This window comes from Pseudophryne corroboree, chromosome 11 (assembly GCF_028390025.1).
Source record: "Pseudophryne corroboree isolate aPseCor3 chromosome 11, aPseCor3.hap2, whole genome shotgun sequence".
Classification (NCBI taxonomy): domain Eukaryota; kingdom Metazoa; phylum Chordata; class Amphibia; order Anura; family Myobatrachidae; genus Pseudophryne; species Pseudophryne corroboree.
In genome coordinates, this window is record NC_086454.1 from 328,640,862 (window position 1) to 328,646,660 (window position 5,799).

The window sequence follows — 5,799 nt, forward strand, 5'->3', positions numbered from 1 at the left end:
TGCACATGGTTTTGCCCAATTGCTAACTAAATTCCTGCTGCGATCAACTTGGAATTACCCCCATTTATTATTACTATTATTATAGGACAAGAACAGTATATATAAACATAGCTGCGTCAGCAGACAACAATGTAATAAGTATCAGGGTGGATGAAAACCGAGGGATTTGGTGCCATCAAAGGGAGTATTGAAAAGAAGACAGGTTAAGTAAGAGACGTAAAGGCACATGAGGGAAGAGGGCCCTGCTCGTGAAAGCTTACATTCTAAAGGACTATTAATAGGAAATAAGACCACTCTTGGGGGTATATTTACTAAGGTCCCGATTTTGACCGATTTGGTGTTTTTTCTTCAAAGTGTCATCTCGGGAATCTACTAAGCACAAATCTCGGCAGTGATGAGGGCATTCGTATTTTTATTACGTCTGTGTAGTAAAAATACGAATGAATACACCATCGGTCAAACGCGGCTGTTTAGATAAAGAACTCGGTCATTTACTAAGCATTCGTATTTGTAATTTCTACCGTGAAAAAGGAATTGCGGCCGCAAAAAATTACTAATCGTACAAAAAGCCTAAAAAAAAGTAGACCTGCTTTTGAGAAGCGTGTTTACATGTGTTGTCAATTCTACATTAGTCACACCTGACTTTTTAGACCTTTAAAAGGGCCCCAACACATTTTTCACCACTCTCAATCTGAAATGGCTGCTACTGTGTGTTGTACTGCTGTCTTGTTTGCTGGGGAATACCTGACACTGCTCCATGAGGCTACAATAAACCCAGGCCAGGAAAATCAGCAGGGTCAGCAGGTTGTACATGTTCCGCGTAGGCTGGCCATGGCTTGTTGTTTTAGTGGGCGTTTAAACGATAACAAAATTGCTGATGACCATGTTATACAGATGCTCAGACCATAGGTGTGCGCAGGGGGGGTGCCTGGTGCGCACAGGCACCCCCTAATGTCTGGCACCCCGATCTCACATGCCTGATGCAGCGATCGCCGAGCAGGCTGATTACTGTCCCCTCTGCACTGCACCCTGTCAGGAATGCATTACTGACCGGACGCCTGGGTTAATCAAGGGTGCCACTGCAACCGGCTTTCAAACTCCCGGCTCCACCTCCATGTACAAAAACAGCGTGATGTGACGTGACTATGTAATGCTGCTCTCACGCCCACTCGTCACACCCACCACACACCCACCTCTCTCCTTCTATGCTATGCCAACGTCGGCCACTGATGAGGATCAGCATGCAGCCAGTGACCTCTTAGGAAGACAAATTCAATACTGGCAGGTGGTCGGCAGCAACATTGACACGTTACTCGTTTTTCCAGCAGCAGCAGTACTAGTCTGCGACTGTCAGTGTCAGTGAGTGACTGACTTGTAAGTAAGCTGCTGCAGCTTGCAGGGGAAAGAGAGGGGGAGCCAGACCAGGCTGAGGAGGAGCAGTGTAATTGCAGTGAGTGCCATCAGGGGTGTTTGTTTGGTGCACACCACAACATCTGACAATGTATCTGCTTTATTAGGATTGGTACAAGGGTGGATATTTTATATTGCGTTGACAATCAATAGATGGTGCTAGACACGCCCAAAAGGCAGTGCTAAACACACCCCTCTGATGGTGCACCCCCTAATAAAATGTGCTGCGCACGCCTATGGCTCAGACTAAATGTAAATAATATTTTCACTCTGTATGACCTGGTCAAACTGAACCTAGACCCTGAGACAGCACGCTCTCGCTCTGTCTCAGGCCTGCACAAACTCCTGCCTGTGTTGCACTTTATGTCTACTGGCAGCTTCCAGCCAGTGACTGGCGATGTCATTAGTATCTCACAGGCCACCTTTTCTAAATATGTAATTCAGGTGAGTTAAAACATACATACATGTCTATGTCTAAGTGTTGCTTCTGTAATGTAATATAACACAGTATTGTATTGATTACAGGTCATGACACTCACCTTTAATTTTTGAATGGCCACTCAGGTTTTGGATGTCTTGGATGGCTACATAGATGCCTCTCTCTGCTTCCCTACCCAGGAGTCGCAGTGGCATGCAGTCAGGGTAGCTTTATGTGATCTTGTGGCCATGGCCAATGTGCTGGGTGCCATAGATTAGACACACGTTGAGCTGAGGACACCTAGGGGTAGGCAATATATTTATAGCAATACACATCTGGCCCTAGACACTAATGTGGAGGTTGTTTGTGTAGCGAATTAAGCAATACACATATTCCGTGTTAACAATTTTTATTTTTTAACACACCAATTTATTACCCAAAAAACAGAAAAAAGTTAAATGGTCACCATATTCTGTGCATGCATTATTATCTTCTTTTTTTTTGTGTGTGCTGGGTGCGGATGATTGTGCCGGCTAGTTGGCGCGGCTTCGACTTGAGCGTCGAACTGGGGATTGAACTGGGGTGTTGCTTGGTGTAGTTGTCCCCGAGCTCGATGTCACATGGTGTGATGCCAACACACTTAGGCTTTGACTAAGATTGTTCAAGCTTGCTGTGAGCTGCGTATTAGCGGTAGTGTTGTTTGAGATCATTCTTGATAGGTTATCATTTATCATTTGATTATGTTGGATGATCTGGATGAGTGTTTGTTGCTGGCGCTGCTGTTCATCCAAGATGCGTATGAGGTTTGACTGCATTTGGGATTTGTCTGCCCTCATCTGTTCCATGGAGTTAGCGATTTCGGCCCACCTGCACTATAAGTCTGCCTGAGTTGCGACTCAGTCTAGGCAAATGATGGGGCAGACTTGACAGGTATTGGCTGTGGGTGGTGAGGCATGCGTAGTGTTGTGCCTGTTGTGACGACCAACGGCTCCAAAACTCAGGGCCCATTTGTGTGTCGCCTTGTGTTGTGCTCAATTGGGGGCTATGGTATGTTTGGGGTGGTTGGGGTATGTCCTGAGGCGTGGTTGGCTGTGTCGGATCGATGGGCTGCAGGTGGAGTGTGAAGGTCTCCTGGTCACGTTCCTGCTGGACATCCTCGGTGATGATGCCTGGGTCTGTATGGGGTTGAAGACAGCCACTATTTAGTACATATGTAGCATTGGTCTTACTATAGCTTTACGTCAACATGCATTACTTCTTAATATTAATGTAACAGCTAAATAGATTGTGGCCTAAACTTAACTATGTTGGTCACCTTTTATTAAAATATGTGGCTTCTAACGTTCACTACTCAGTTGTTTAAAGTTTGTGGGAATAGTAGGATTCAGAGCCATAATTACTGTTTAAACACGAAGAACTCTAACAAATACAAAGTACTACATTTGCATATTGGGTATGAAGCTTCCTTTGGAACAACACACACAATACAATAAATGTGTTGACCAATACACTCATACATTGTTCAAGGCAGTCAGCGGTCTGGCCCAAACGTTAACTAATATAGTGGTCTAAAATGTACACATTAACAATGGGTGAAAAAGTTTTAAGGTGCCCTATGTTTAGAAGTGGTGATGTTGGCCATGCAAAACAATTGGATGAGACTTAACATTTATGTTGTTTTTTTTGGCCAAAAATTCTGTTTAAAAAATGTGTTGATATGGCCAACATCACATCTGACAATTAACCATCTAAAATTACCTTAACACCATCTGCTTGTTGTTGTTGATTATTGCAAGGATGATTGGTCATTTGTGTCATTTTTTTTTTCTGTACTAACAGTGGGGCAGATGTATAAACCTGGAGAAGGCATAAGGAAGTGAAAAACCAGTGATATGTGCAAGATGATAAAGGCACAAGGCAAACAGCTCCAATATGTACATTAACAGTTGTGTTTATTTTGTACTGCTGCCTTTATCATCTTGCACATATCAGTGTTTTTTAACTTCCTTATGCCTTCTCCAGGTTAATAAATCTACCCCACTGTTTTTGTACTTAATAACACGTAATTGTTAGGTTTACTCACCAGACAACTGAGGGGATTGTGGATCCTCACTTTGGGGGCTGGCCAAAAGAGCTAGTGGTGGCATGGCCGACACTGCGGAGATGCGCCGTTGGGGTGGTGATGCTGGTGCTGGAGCTTGAGCCTCAAGACGGGGCCTCTTGGGTGGCCTCGTAGCCACAGAAACCGAGCTCCTTAGTGGATTAGACGAAGAACCTATGTGATAAGATAATCATTAACATTTTGTGTTTCTATGTGTTTGCAGAATATGTGTTTACAGTTAAATCTTACCTGCATTGCCACCATCTGCATCTCTTGGCAGTGTTGTATGTGGCCTGGCTGTGCTGCTTCTCCGGCGTACTGTAGAAATATGAAGAATGTCCTTATGAACATACTCTTTTGTTGATATGTTTATGCAAATTACTTATTGGGATGTAAACATATGTGGTACCTGATGAGAAGTAAACTATACGATGCTTAGGCTTGAATGCATGACTTCATTGGGTGTGTATACTGTAAATGCGAAACAATTTCACCAAACAATACATACACAAAGGCGCATAATGCACAATATTATACTACTTAAAACCCAAACGTCGTAGCTTGACACAGCCACAATATTGCACGCTAAATTATCAATTTTAGACGCTAACAAGAAAACACTAGCCACAAATATCTGCACAAAATTGTAAACATCAAGTCCAAAAATGCATGAAAAATCACATCATCAACACAACTGACAACCCAGAACAACACAAAATATACATAAGTCCATTGAAATTGAAAAAATTACAAAACAATGACAATAGATGTTAAAAAAAAAAAAAAAAACTAGACAGACTTTTAAATAACTACACAACAAGTATGACAAGACTACTTACACACACAGTACAGCACGCAACAATCGCAAAACTCCTCCTCAAATCCTCCACAAACTCCACAAAACTCACCAACTCCTAACACACCTTCCTCTCTCCTCTCCACTAGCTAAACCCACGAGGTGCGGCCAGTTTGGGGCGTTTTTATAGTAATGAGCACAGAGACTCCTCCGTCACGAATCAAACCAATCACGGACGAGTGACAAAATCGAAACTTAGAAAAAAAAAGCGTCCGGGAACGGATAAACACTGCCGTTACCGAAATGTGACGCAGTCGTAAAAAAAAACTCATAACACGGCCGCAAAACCACTAAATCGGCCGCATTATACCTTACAAAAATACGAATGACATCGACATCGGAAAACACGAAAAATAAAAATACGACAGCTTAGTAAATGAGGCGTAACAAATTCAAAAAGTTGCAAAATTACACTTTCGATGTCATTCGTGATGAATCTCTCCCAAATCAGTACAAATACGAATTTTAGTAAATTTACCCCTTGTGGTCTATTTTCATCGGGGGATGGGAAGTTATTTTAAAATATTTTAATGTATGATTAAAAATACTTTTTAAACTTTATTAAGTAATAAAAAAAACTGACAATTTCCGAGCAGTTTTGTTGGGGGGGGGGGGGGGGGGATTAGTTAAGTGGTTAAAGGCAGGTCACGTTTACACACAACTTAAAGCGGCTCACATGTACACACAACTTAGAACAGCTCACATGTGTACCCAATTTAAAGCGGCTCACATTTACACACAACTTAAAGCGGTTCACATTTACACACAACTTAAAGCAGCTCACATTTACTCACAACTTAAAGCGGCTCACATATACACACATATTAAAGCTGCTCACATGTACACACAACTTTGGGGGTCATTCTGACCCGATAGAACGCTGCAGTTTATCACAGTGGTGCGATCGGGCTAGAATTGCGCATGCCAGACGGCCGAAGGCCGCTACGTTCGTCTCTGCCTGATTGACAGGCAGAGGTGGCCGCTGGGCGGGGGGGAGCGAAACGGCGGCGTTTG

At 43.0% G+C, this 5,799-nt stretch overlaps 1 long non-coding RNA gene across 1 annotated transcript; it reads right to left on the minus strand.

The window, feature by feature from the left end:
- Positions 1–2,259: 2,259 nt before the first annotated feature.
- Positions 2,260–4,258, minus strand: LOC134970238 (uncharacterized). The gene is made up of 3 exons (XR_010189739.1): positions 4,179–4,258; positions 3,912–4,103; positions 2,260–3,003 (listed from the first exon to the last, which is right to left on the minus strand). It is a non-coding gene; the product is annotated as an uncharacterized LOC134970238 (long non-coding RNA).
- Between the last annotated feature and the right edge of the window lie 1,541 nt (positions 4,259–5,799).